Source organism: Myiozetetes cayanensis, unplaced genomic scaffold (genome assembly GCF_022539395.1).
Source record: "Myiozetetes cayanensis isolate MyiCay16 unplaced genomic scaffold, myiCay2020 scf7, whole genome shotgun sequence".
In the NCBI taxonomy this organism is placed as follows: domain Eukaryota; kingdom Metazoa; phylum Chordata; class Aves; order Passeriformes; family Tyrannidae; genus Myiozetetes; species Myiozetetes cayanensis.
Genome location: NW_026087964.1, coordinates 53,574,112 through 53,587,885, shown reverse-complemented (window position 1 = coordinate 53,587,885; position 13,774 = coordinate 53,574,112).

The following is a 13,774-nucleotide window of genomic DNA, read 5'->3' as shown; positions in this document are numbered from 1 at the left end:
AGCTCTGTGTAAAATAATCCCTTTCTCCTAAACACCACTCCCACCTTTAATCTTTCACGGTTTGATGCTGACATAAGGGATGAAGAGGGAAACTTAATATCATAGGTTTAGGTGACAATGAATTTTTATCTGAGAGAGAGCTGGATCAGTAGTAGTTAAGCAGTTCAGAAAAACAAAACTAAACTAAACTAAAGAAAACAAAACTAAAAGCAACAGATACTAAATCATGATTCCCCTTCCTCTTCTGATGAGCTGGGGACTTCTTCTGATTGGTCACTTGAATGTAATTTGCAGCTCTCTGTCTTCCTACACAGAGAGAATCTATCATGCATTCGTATGATTCTTTTTCATGACTTCTCGTTTTACAACCAGAGAAAGAATGCAGGAATTAATCCAGTTCAAATCCAAACCTAAAAAATCCTTTACTTCTGAATTTTGAAGAATGTGAGGTCTGATTCACAGCTGGCATGGATCAGAAAAAACAACACCAGACTCTTTGTGACAGATTTTACCAGTGTACTCACTGAGTACTCCCGGTGAAATCAGGAGAAGGATTTACTGACACAGAATCTGACCCCAAAAAGGAGACGTAAAGATCAACTCAAGTAATTCTGACAAGAAAGTATGTCTTTTCGCATTTCCTAGAGGTTCTTTAGATGTCACAGCAGATTCAATTGTAATGTATGTTCCCATAGTAACTTCATTTTTCTTAGTCAGTTTTGTTCCTGCATACATTTATTACTTTTTTGAGCTTAAAAGCAATAATAATGAAATAGATCATGTTATTCAAGTCTAATTGAGGGACAAGGTAAAAAAAATAATTAAAAAAAGAAAAAAAAAAAGCTAAAAAAACAGATGGAAAAGAAGGTTCACTACAAGGTAGTTTAGCAGCTTAGACAAAAAGAGTTAGAGATAAACATATAAGCATATATCACAAAGCTTTGTGGACCTCGACTAAACATTTTTGATGTGTAAAATTACCACAGGTTAGTGTAGGAGTAGGACAAATCACGGTTTTATGAACGATGGGATTTCTTACTCTACATTATGTATGAAAACAGTAGTTGATAGAAGGTGGCATTGCGTATATAGCTTTGCTTTTGAACTTTGTAGATCTAGTAAAATTGCTTGTGCTTTTCTGCAAATAGTTTCCCATGCACTGCCTTCCTACAGCAAGCTCCTAGTAATTGTCAAGCTAGATATCCACAGCAGTTGTACTAGCATCTACCTGAGGCAGAGCTCTGCATCTCTGCTTGAGAGTTCTTTCTACTCTTGGTTTGCAGAAGAAAGAACCAGATGTTCCTTGAGATCCTCTTCTGGTGGAAATAGAAGCATAGTTAGAGGACCCTCTTCTGACTTGCCAGCTATAGCAGAAGCAATGTATGTACTTGCTTCATATGGTATTTTTGTGGTACACAGTACAGTGGATGAAATAGGACAAGACAGATTACATGAGCACCCAGTTTCTCCTCTATAGAGAGTTTAGAATCTGGGACAATGAAAGCTGAGAGTACATGGAGGGCCATAAAAGTTATATCTTGGTTGCTTCATATGCCATTATGTAACGATAGTACAAAAAATTTAATGCAGTAATAGGTACATGTATGGCAAGTAGAACCCCATTTTCACAGTCACTCCAAGCTGGAAGATAAAATTGTATGTGAAAGTTTAACAAGAAGTATCATGATCTGCAGCATCTCATGCAAACCATACACCTGGGGAAGTTTTTGTGATGTGGTAAGGTCCCATCAAGAATAACTCTGCCATATCCTAGAAGCAAACCAAAATCATACCAAAAAAAACCACAAAACCAAAACAAACTAACCCACCAAAACCCCCACAAACCCCCAAAACAAACCAAAAAAACTTAACTTACCTTTAACTTAACCAAAGATGGGATAACAAGCATCTTCAATCGCTCCCATCTGTGGTTTCGGAAAAAAAGATGATGCAAACATTTCATCAAGAAGAAGAGTTAGACCCAATGATCCCTGTGATTCTATGAAAAGTTTACAAACTAATGGGGAGGATAGAAAAAGAATTCATTCATTCATTCATAATTCTGAGGAAGAAGTAATGCAGGGCTTTTACATCCTTCTTTTGATATCTGTAGAACATGGTGTCATTTTCAGTGGTTCCTAGAGTCTAACAGCTCAAATATGAAGACAAAGACAAATCCCCTCTGCTCACTATCCCCCATGTAACATTGCAAGTCACTACTATAAAGCTGTATTTCAGTTATTTACCTTTCCTCAACCTGTGGGACTTAATAGTGATGGAATATTGTTTAAATAACTGACTATTAAAAACACTTGGCCTTTGTTTAGTTTTTTTTATTTTCCCTTTGCACTCTGAATGTCTAAAGAGTATTGTGTTGTCATTTTTTGACTACATGTCAAAAACAAAGCATAAAGATGAGATATGTTTTCTCTCAGAAATAAGCGGATCTAAAAACTTTGCTTGTTTACATTTGTGAGTTTAATAATATTCTATGTTTCCTTAAGCACTTGTCCATTTGGTTGCAAGGGAACACAATCTAGTAGTATCTATGATGAATGCTTTATGAAAGTATGAAAAACAAGTGATTTATAGATATTAATAAAATGGTACTCTATGTCCTAGTCTAGAAAACAACACAAATTTCTTTAAAATTCATGTGCAAAGCAGAAAATAAGTCTACTTTTACCACATACAATCTATTAAATTAATCAGGTGCAGAATCTTTCATGCAGATAACTGTCCCCTTCACCCCAGAAGATCTAAAAGTAAACATAAGAGGCATCTCAAATCCCTGGTGTTTGCTAGTGGAATATTGCTCTACAATAAGGCACGTGCATTAGTGATCAATTACACATTGCCCCAAGTGGTATCCCCCATTTGCCCTGGTTTTCTTTCTTTTCTATGTTAATAACACATTCCAACACTGTGTGAGTGAGCTGAGGACATGACCTAAAACCACTCCACCTAAACCTCACATTTCTGATTTTTTCGTAGATACAAGGTGCAGCAGGACTGGCAGCTTCCCACACAATTGCCCACTAATTAGCAAATAGGGCTTGGGAGTAGGGAGATTAGGAAATGGGTAGGGTCACATGGAATTGTCCCCCCTTGTCCTATCTGGCAGATGGGCCTTGTGTGACATGCTGACACAAAATATACCCAACACCACTGTAAATGGGGAGTTGTAGGCTCTCAAGCACAAAGCAGCAGCTTTGAGCTCCTCTGGGGCAGACCAAATTCCTGCTACCTGGTAGTTCTTTGCAACTTCAGTTACTTAAGTAAGTTAAATATCTGTGGATGGCATTCTAAATTTTTGCATTCTGTCATACCTGTGTGTCTTTATTTATATGTGTGTATGTGTGTATGTATCTATATACACAGTTGCTCAGCCCTTTTGTGTTTAGTTATGTCACAGAGGAAATTAGTGCTACAGAATTCTGTACTATAAACCAGTACGGAAACACTTATAAATACGTGAATATACATCAGGGAAAAAATTAAGCTTGAAGTATTCTCATTTGTATTTAAGGTTTAAGAATAAAAGCTGAGAAACTCATATTCTCCCCTGATGTTTCAAGGCACCACATCTAGATTTACTGGAGCTTAGGCTTTTATTCACATTGATTTTCAATCTCTATTAGTAGCAGACAGGCAAGTGGTGTTGTCACATTTCTCACAGTACTAAAAAAATGAGTCATTTTATGTCAGTGGTTTTGTTCTAAACAAGCACCTGTTTCCAGACAAGAAACAAATCAGCTTACCTACACAATCTGTTGTGCTGAGCTCCTTAAATTAGACAGAGTTAAGTATGCATGGCCAGGCCTCCAGACTTTTTCAAAAGCTCAAATCATCCGCTCAGCTTCCTGTGAGTTGAAAGGCACTTTACAAAAGCACTTCCACCCCTTGGGACTGACATTGAATCAAAAGGCCAGAGAGTTGGCACACAGCTTGAAAGGTATTAGGCAGGATGCACCACAGAGCAGAAAGTCAAGGCAGAAAAAAACCTGCCTTCAGTCAAAGAAAAAACCTCCTAGAAACTCATTCTCTTCTGTACTCTTTAGGACACTCACTTTTTACCAGGTAAATCACTACACTACTCCAGAGCCCCTGAGATAGTAGCTTCACTCCTGGGGCTAATGGTTTATTACTGTGTCTAGGGGATCAAGCACTTTATCACCACTTCTGTATAGCTGTAACATGACATGTAGGTAGAGGAACAAAAAGGATATCTTCTTCCTACTTAGCATATATAAACACTAAGGTATCTTTACAAAATTTTTTTTTTTTTAATTTTTCAAATTTTATTTCTAAGAGAATGCAAAACAACAGAATGCTGTTTCCCTGCCCGTGGCATCAGGGTTGGAATTAGATTATTTTTATGGTCACTTTGAGCCATAACCATGCTGTTGGTTCTATGACAAGGTAGGTTCTTTGGAGATGAGGTCTAAATAAGAAATGCTCTTTTGAAAGGAAATCTCACTGGAAGGGGTGCTAGAGGGAATCATTCCAAGTCAATAGATGTTTCTTAAGGCTCACTTCTGCCATCTTTGTGATAGCTTTGCATGGCTGCCTCTTGTTATCGAAGCCAGCTTCAAAGAATCACAGAATCAGAGAATTGTAGAGGTTGGGTGGGATCATAGTGGGTCATCTGATCTGACCTTTATGCTTAAGCAGGGTCATCCTAGAACACATTGCACAGGATTGCATCCAGACTGCCCTTGAATATCTCCAATGAGGGAGACTCCACAACCTCTCTGGACAATTTATTCCAGTACGTTGTCACCCACACAGTAAAAAAGTTCTTCCTCATGTTCAGATGGAACTTCCTGTGCATCAGTTACTGCCTGTTGTCTCTTGTCCTATTTCTTCTGATCACTGAGAAGAGCTTGACTCCTTCCTCTTGACACCCTTCCTTCAGATACTTGTATACATATGTTGGTAAGGTCCCCTCCTAGTGGTCTCAGAGGCTGAACCATGCTATTGAGTCCAAGTTGTCTCAAACTACCTCTTTGCTGCCAAAAACTAGCACTGACCATCATTATGGAAATATTTTAAACATGTTTTCCTGTCAGCTGAAGTGGTTCCTTTGTAATTTGTGCTTCTTGTGCTTCCCACGACTATCCTCTGTAACTAGTCAACACTGGGAAAGCAATTTTGACACCGTCATCCTGGTCACTCACCCAGCCTGATTTGCTCTGTAGTCATTCTAGTGCCTTAGTTAATATTCATTAGTAGATAATTGTTTCCCCACCAAAGGTGTTTATACTGTAATTAGAATCTTTCTGTCAATGAAAGTTTCATATCCTCTAATGAGCAGGTAGATATGTACAGTGTTATGCTCCCTGCATAAGTATGAGCATTCCTATCCTGCCACTAAATAGGCCAATTAGCTGTTGTTTTTTCCTCTGCATATGTGTCAGTTTTAATAACTAAGTACTCTTCAGGAAATCCTGCATTTTCTTCATGATTTTATTTATTGAATGCATCTTGGGTATTGTCCGGCTGTAAAACTCAAATATTTATCCTATGTTGATGCATTTTTATTTTATTATATACTCTGATAGCTCCTACCATGGCAATGCCATGGATCACAACTGTGCAACATGTGCTGCCTTAGCAAGTGACCAGTGTTTTGTGACACAGTACAGCAGTGGGAATGTCTCCTTATCACTTAGCTTCTTACTCACCGGTCTGCAGCACAGCTGTGTAACCCAGGGACTTTTTCTAGCATGTAAGACAAATGTGTTGTAACACATACCTATTTTATGGCAACAACAGAACTGCAATATATCAGCGCTTGTGCCTCAGTACTCATTGATTTCATTTGTCCCCACTAAGCTCTATGTGGGAAACTACATAGAAACGAGAAACTCATTGTCAGCGCAGATGAAGATTGTGCTGCCAAGTGCTCCTCTAAGGCCCATAGGAACCTGGCCAACCATATCTGTCTATTTTGCTGGGATACAGGTACTTGAGCACAGTCTAAGGACAGCATTTTTGCCTTTATTTGGGCAACAGTAAATAGCACGGCTCAAATGCTGGTTTTAGGTGGATTTAGAGCAGAGGAGAGCTGCTTCTCAGGGAGTTCTTTATCATCTGTCCTTGTGGTAGCCAAAAATACGTCATCTGTAATCTGGGCCTGATAGGCCACACTAGTAGTGCCCTCTCAAAAGAGCATCCAATCCAACTAGACGAGGCAGCTTGCTATGGTGGATAAGGCTTGGATCTTGGGCCTTCAATTCAGAGGCCCAAATTCAATGCTGAGAGAAGGGGGTTTGTACACCCAGCCAATAATTTAATAGGAGGTTTTACGTGAGACTGACCCTAATTGATTTTCATAAAGGCTTTCTAAAAGAATCCTCCAAAGAAATTGATATAAGCAGTCCCATGATCATTGCCTTAACTACACAATCACCTGGGCAATAAAGCCCTAATATTACAAAAGACAAGAGAACAAACAGCACTGCAGACAATATTTTCTTCTGCATTCACAGAAAGACTGTGACTAAAGCTGAGTAAATAATTTATAATTAATTTATAAATGTTGGCTGGTTTCCATTACTGAAGTGTTCACAACATGAAGAAAATTTTCTCTAAGGTACTCAAAATTACTCACTGAATAGTGCCTGTAAATAATCCTTAGTCTTTAAACTATTCATAAACATTTTCTTGCAAATTAAACATTTCAGAAAATAGAGCAATTCTGACTGTACACCCCTCTCGTATGGCATATTCCTGTGTGTGGATAAAATCTGTGGGATACTGTGGATTTTTTTTAAGCGTACCCTTTCCATGAGATTTTCTGTCTCCATCTCTGGTCAATGTTCTAGTGCATTCACAATTCTGAAACAACAAATCTTGTTGTAGATAAACTCATTTGCAAGTAAAAATAATGTTCACTATGAGACCACTGGAAGTCCCACTTATTTTGAGTGTTGTCACTGAGATGACTCCTAACTTTCAGTTGATTATCATCTGTACCTGCTAGCCATGATGGGTTTGGAGCTAGCTAGATCTTCTATGGCAGGTAGTGAGGAGAATCCACTGAATCCTCTTCTGTCTTTATATAATCAAAACTTCTTTAGACTTCTAAGAAACCTGAATACCTCTAAGAAGTGCTACTTCATTGATTCCACATAATTTTCCTCTCTTCTTGTTAATCCCCTTTCTTGCTCAGCTTCTTGCATTTCTGGCTCTTTATATTGTGCCAAAGCTCTGTCTTTTTGTGCTTGTGTTTTACAGTGGAGCAGATGACCTATACCCTTTACAAGCTGCCTACTTCATCTTCTCTTAGCACACAGTCAAAGGTCTCCACAACCTAATACCTACCTCAGCAGAGAGAGGAAGCTGCAGGGGTGCCTCACAGAAGAATGATGCCAAAAGCTTCCTGTTGTAGGTATCATTTGGAATGGATGGAATTTCTGAGGCATTTGTCAACTGAACCACACCAGACATCTACCTTAGGCAAGCTAAATACAACCCTTGATGACAGAAGGAAGATGAAATGCCACCTCTCACCTGCCCCAGTGTCTGCATCTCTCTGGTTCTCTGACAGCTCCTGTGACTGGAAACGGTCCCTCTGCTCTAACCAGAAATTTCACTACACATCAGAAATACTTTTGCATATTAAGCTGTCTGTAAATATCAGAATAATTAATTTCTTCTAACCATAGTTATTATCTTTAGCATTCCTCTTCTTTCCCCTGGGCTTTTTCACGGTATCACAGTATGAGTAAGGTTGGAAGTGACCACAGTGGGTCATCTGGTCCAGCCTCCCTGCTCAAGCAGGGTCATCCTAGAGCACATTGCACAGGATTGCATCCAGACAGTTCTTGAACACCTCCAGTGAGGGAGACTCCACAATCTCTCTGGGCAATTTGTTCCATGAGCACTGGTTTCTGCCCATTGTCTCTTGTCCTATTGCTTGGCACCATCGAGAAGAGCCTGGCTCTGTCCTCTAGACATCCTCCCTGCAGATACTTATATACATTGATAAGATGCCCTCTCAGTCTTCTCTGCTCCAGGCTAAATAGGCATTTTGTAATACCTTTGCCCCAGAATGGAACGATCTGGCTAGCCATTAAAGGATGTGGGTTCCCTCATTTCTTTAGAGACAAACAAAGAAAGCAGTTAACTCTGAGAAAGACAGATGTAGTTAAAGGTGGCTGTATTTTTGAGAGAGAAGAGAGACATGCTTGTACAGAAACACTAGTCAGGCAGAGCAGAAAATTATGATTGCTCTTTGAATTCTAGGGGTCCCTGGTTTAGAAGAAAAAAGCATTCTGGTTCCTTCCCATAGCAGGGAACAGAAAATGTTTCCAGGTAAAACCTTGACTGTCCCTTTCACACCAGCACAGAGCTCTGCAGATAAGATTCCCCTACTGACCTAATTATCTGTTTATTTTGAACCACGTCTGGCTTTGTACAGCACAAAAAGCAAACAACCAAAGGTGGATGGCCCCTTAGGAAAAGAAACAGGAGATTCCCTGGAAAGGTTAGACTAGACCTGTAGCATCCTTTAATCTTACAACTCACTTAATCATGTCTGTCTGTGCTTTACAATACTCTTGCTTCATGACTCTTCCGAAGTTTACACTGACTTAGTGAAAGTTCCTTTCACAGCCTCACTGGAGGCTCTTCTGGGTATTTGCAGGATTTATAAATCTATTTTATTTTCATTGTTTTTCTCTGCTAATCTTTGTTCTTTGCAAGTGTTCAAGCATTTGATTGGAAGTTTAACTAGCTTAACTATTAGGAATGATGCTCCATTTCTTCACAGAGAATTGTATCAAAGCTTGGCATGGCCAATGAAAAGTCTGTTTTTGGCAGAGGTTCTTAATAATGGAATTAGCCTTTTCCAGTGTGGTGTCGTGGTTGCCAGGGAATCATGTAAACTAATCATTTGGGTCACACAAGAGACTAAGCTGGTGGATAAAATTGTATCCATCTTACTCTGAAGCTCTGACAAGCCACTGAACCTATGAAGTTTTAAAATATCTTAGTAGAGCAGGTGGAAATTTGTGTAGTTTATTTATTTGGGAATTTTGAGCAAAAAGAGCCCTGTAGAAATTATATTTCTTTCAATTCCTTTTTTACAAAAGAACTAATGTTCCTTTGAATGCCACTGTTTTGCCACAGCATTCAAAATTAAATCATTTCAGCAACCATCTTTTGCACCTTTTGAATGCTTATGCTTAAAAAGTAAACAGGAATAGCTCTTTTTATCTAAGCTTTTTATTCCTTTTTCTGGAGAAAGTCTAACAAACAAAAGGCAGTTTACAAGAAAGTAGCAGGTCTTTCCCATCAAAACAAAGTGAGCCTTATTTAAAGAACTCTGTATAAATTAAAAAAATCTGTGAAAAGCTTAGAGAATAGAAAATCATCTTTGAAATATTAATTTTCCCTATAAAACTTAATTGCCTTGACAATCCTTTTTTGCAGTCATTGAACACACATCAATACCTTTCTTCTTTCTTCTAAGTTAAAAAAAAAAAAAAAAAAAAAATCATGTTTTCAGAATTTACCCAGCTTAGAAACAGATTTTTCAAAAAGTCTTACTGTCCTACAGTTTTTTATATGTACCTGTCACCAGATGAAATAGTTTGCAATCTGTATGGAGCTGCAGGCCTGAAGTTACCAAGTAGAAATAGAAATGGCTTCTTTTAAATATTTTTACATATATAAATATGTTTTGTCTATTTCATGGGCAGCCTTCCTGGGTTTTTTTCTGTCCACCAAGGAATCCAATCCCTAAATGTATGTTTGCAAGTAGCCCAGCAGTATTTCCTAGGCATGTAAGCAACTATGGAAGCTTTGGTGACTACCTTAAGAGCTAAATTGTGTCTCCCTCCTGTGCAGATCAACAAAACTGCAGCGAAGTGAATTTCTCTGTAATGTAAAGAAATAGCTTGCAATTTCTTCTCTTTAAGAAGCAGAGGTACAATGCCAGTTCCATTTCTTACAGTCTGTAAACACTTAAAAAATGGCTCACCGTAGAAGAAGCTGGAGCTACCAGTTCATCTTCCAGCAATATCCTTTGTAAAGAGAAACTAGACTAGACAAGCTTGTCTTTTGTGAACTCCCTCTTCCAATTTTCAGGCCAAATATTTTCTACAGATGTGGGTACCACGACTATATATGAGGTATCATATTCATGAAGGTCTCATGAAAGGGGTATTTCATTTATTGTGCTCTCTGATGAAGGTTTAGGAAAGAAATAAAGGAGCTGGAAAGAGTCCTCCTCCTATACAGCCAAGGATTTCCCGTCAGGGATTTCACTACCATGTGTACTGTGAAACTACAGGTTCAGCAGGATGTTCCCAGGCTTTTGTGGTAATGTGCATATACCTGCATGACAATCACTAAGAGAAAGTCATTGAGAATTGGAGCATGTTCAAAGAAGAGCAACAACACAGGCGAAAGGACTGGAGCACAAGTCTTCTGAGAAGCAGCTGAAAGATCTGAGGTTGATTAGCCTAGAGTAATAATGTCTCTCAGGGGAGACATTATTGCTCTCTGTAACTACTTGAAAGGAGGTTGTGGAGAGGTGGATGGTATTCTCTTTTCCCAGGTAACAAGTGATAGGAAAAGAGGAAATAGCCTCAAGTTACAGCAGGAGAGGCTTAGATTGGATATTAGGAAAAATTTTTTTCAGAATAAAGTGTACACATTTGTTCACAATAAAGAATTGAAATAGCCTGCCAAGGGAAATGGTTGAGTCACCACACTTGGAGGTATTGAAAAGAAATGTAGATGTGGCACTTAGGGACATGGTTAGTGGTGGACACATGTTGTGGTTCAAGTCCAGCTGGAAACTAAGCACCACACAACCACTTTCACTCTGCCCCCACACCCTGGCGGAATGGGGAGGAGAATCAAACAGAACTTTGGTGGAGATGAGAATAGTGTAATAATTGAAAGTAAAATACAGTAATAATAGTAAATGATGATAACAATTATATTTAAAAAAAGGGGAAAACAAGGTATGCACAATATATTTGGTCACCACCTGCTGATATCAAACCACCTGACTGATCCCAAACCGCACTTTCCCATACTCAGATCAGCCCCCCTTCTGTTTAACTTCCTCTAGTTTATATACTGGGCATGACATGCTATGGTGTGGAATATCCCTTTGGTCAGTTTGAGACACCTGTTCCCACCTATGCTCCCTCTCAGTTTCTTTTGCTTACTCCTGGCAGAGCAGGAGGCAAGAAAAAAATCCTTGACTTAGGAAAATGCGACTTAGTAAAAACCCAAAACGTCACTCTGTTATCACACCATTCTCATTCCTAATCCAAAATGCAGCACTGTAACAGCTACTGAGAAGAAATTAATTCTACCCTAGCTGAAACCAGGACAACATGGCAGTGCTGGGTTAACAGTTGGACTCGGTGACCTTGGAGGTCTTTTCAACCTTAATGATTCTATGACTGCTATCCCTATTTGTGTGCTTTCATGGGTACAAACTGCAATCAGTTTGCAACAGCCCTGCCAGAAAGCCAATATGGCCCAAGTTCTGGCCCCCTGCTAGCTCAGCAAGGGATGCAAAACTAATCCACTATATCTCGCTGTCTGGTTTCCTGGGATTGTGCTATTTGTCAGTGCTAATTACAAAGATGGCAATGCTAAAATCATTGGGAGATAAGAGAGGCAGATGGCATATTCATTTATTAAAAACCAACTGACTCCTATTTTCTGTAGCTCTTTGTGCTTTCATTAGGATTTACATTTTAAATTACACAAAATCTAATAAGCCAGCGTGGCACCTCATTATCAAGCATGTATCTTCAAGTCTCCACCTGAAGGGACAGTTGAGGACTTTTTCTACTTCATATACCTTGGTTTAAGAACCTGCTTGCTTGCTTCGTCTCGGCTTACTTCAAGTTTCCAGATGTGTCGGTGCAAACTTGGCAACTTGGCAAACTCAGAACTTTCAGCTGATTCCAAATAGTATGCAGGGAGAAAGATGTGGATTTACAAAGCTCTGGCTTACTCAATGGAAGTGTTTAATTAGCCATTAACCAAATATCTCCTTTTGATGCCTCGGGCCAGAAAGGAGGAAAGGCAAACAAAGCTTTGTAGGCTTACAGCTTATTCTGGATATCAGTGGAAACACATTTAGTTCTGTTCTTAGACAGATGCAAAAACATTAGTTATGACTCAGATATGAGATGCTGAGAGCAACAGGGGAGGGTAGAACTATACATGTTCTCTGTGAAGATCAGGTGCAGGGCAATAATTAAGGCATAATCAGAGTATCTTCCTGCTGCTTTCCTATCACCATTCAGCTAATAATGATTTTATAGATTAAATAGCAAGTAGAGGCTAAGTTAGGCAAGTGCAACATAAAAGCAATACTGATGTTTAAAGGAATTAGGTAAACAGTCAATGAAGCATAGCATCTCATTCATATTAATCTCCAGCAGAGACCTGGTTGTTCCAGTCACTGACTCAATCATTTGCTTGCCTAAGTATTTTACTTCCCCCTGTACATTCTCCATTACATTCTTTCCTTCAGTATTCACCTCCTTCCTTTCAGGTGTTCCCAAGGTTAAATACCCAGCCTTCAGTCTCTGTTCTTTATAGTAATTTCTGGGGGTAAAGGGTTAAAGAAAAAAAAAAAGACCAGCAGCTAGAAAACTACTAGAGAATATGTACATACACGTATACACACACACATGTACACACATTTATATTAAAAATTATTTCAATTAGCCATTAACCTCCATTATCTCTGTGTGGCAGAGCTAATTCCACTGGAAGAGTTTGGCAGCATAGTAAAATGCTTCTGTGTTTAAAGGCTGTTTGATAGCTATGCCTGCTGCAGAGCCCCACAGTAAAATGCCAGGAAAGTAGCTGGAAAATCCATCATGGTCAAAGCTGGGAAGACATAGGCTGACAAAAAAAGACTAGTGCCCCCACCAATATCAAACTTGTCCTTGCACTGGCTATGTAGCATAATGGGGAGCAGCTCAGAATGCAGAGCAAGTCTGTGTTTGCACATCTCATATGCACGAGCCCCTTGCTAAATGCTGCCCTAAGCTAACAGAATGAAAATAGCAACCACAAAGGTTGGGTTGATGACTGGCATGTTTCTCACTTCTCTTGTCAGTGTCTTTGCTTGTGTTCTTAGTGTCCCAAGCAGTGTAAATTTGGGCAGGATGTGTTCTTCTTGTCAGACAGTAAGACTGGGAGAAACAACACCAGTCTCTTAAAAGGCTCCCAACCCTTTGAGTAACTAACAGAGACCAAACCATGGCTGTGTTCTAGTGCAGCACCTGCTGAGGAGCACATCACAATCAGTCAGTCTGTGCTGCCAACAAGGCTCTGTAATTACAACTTCACACTCTGACAGAGTAGTGGAAACATAAGAAAAATTAACTAGTCATAGCTGGGAATCCCTTTCCTTTGCTGGTTTAGATACTTGCTTTATGTCTTTGAAGTCTTGGCCATGTGAGCATTTTAATTAAGTCAGAGAGTTAGGAAGATTGATAACATTGGGAATAATACTGGGAATAGATGCTATTGAAATGTGATTGATCTGAGAAGAATCAGGAATTGTAAGAAAAAATTCTCTTCTTTTGCCATCCTCCTTTCCAATATCAGCTTTCTTGTATGTGAATTGTACCAGTGAGGATTTATTATAATTTTTTTTTTTTTACCAAGAGGAAAGAAATTACACATAAGCAGAAGAAAGAATGGCATAAAATTAGCAAAGATAAAATATTAATTATATGAAAATGCAAAGCAGGGAGAGAAATCAATTGTGAGG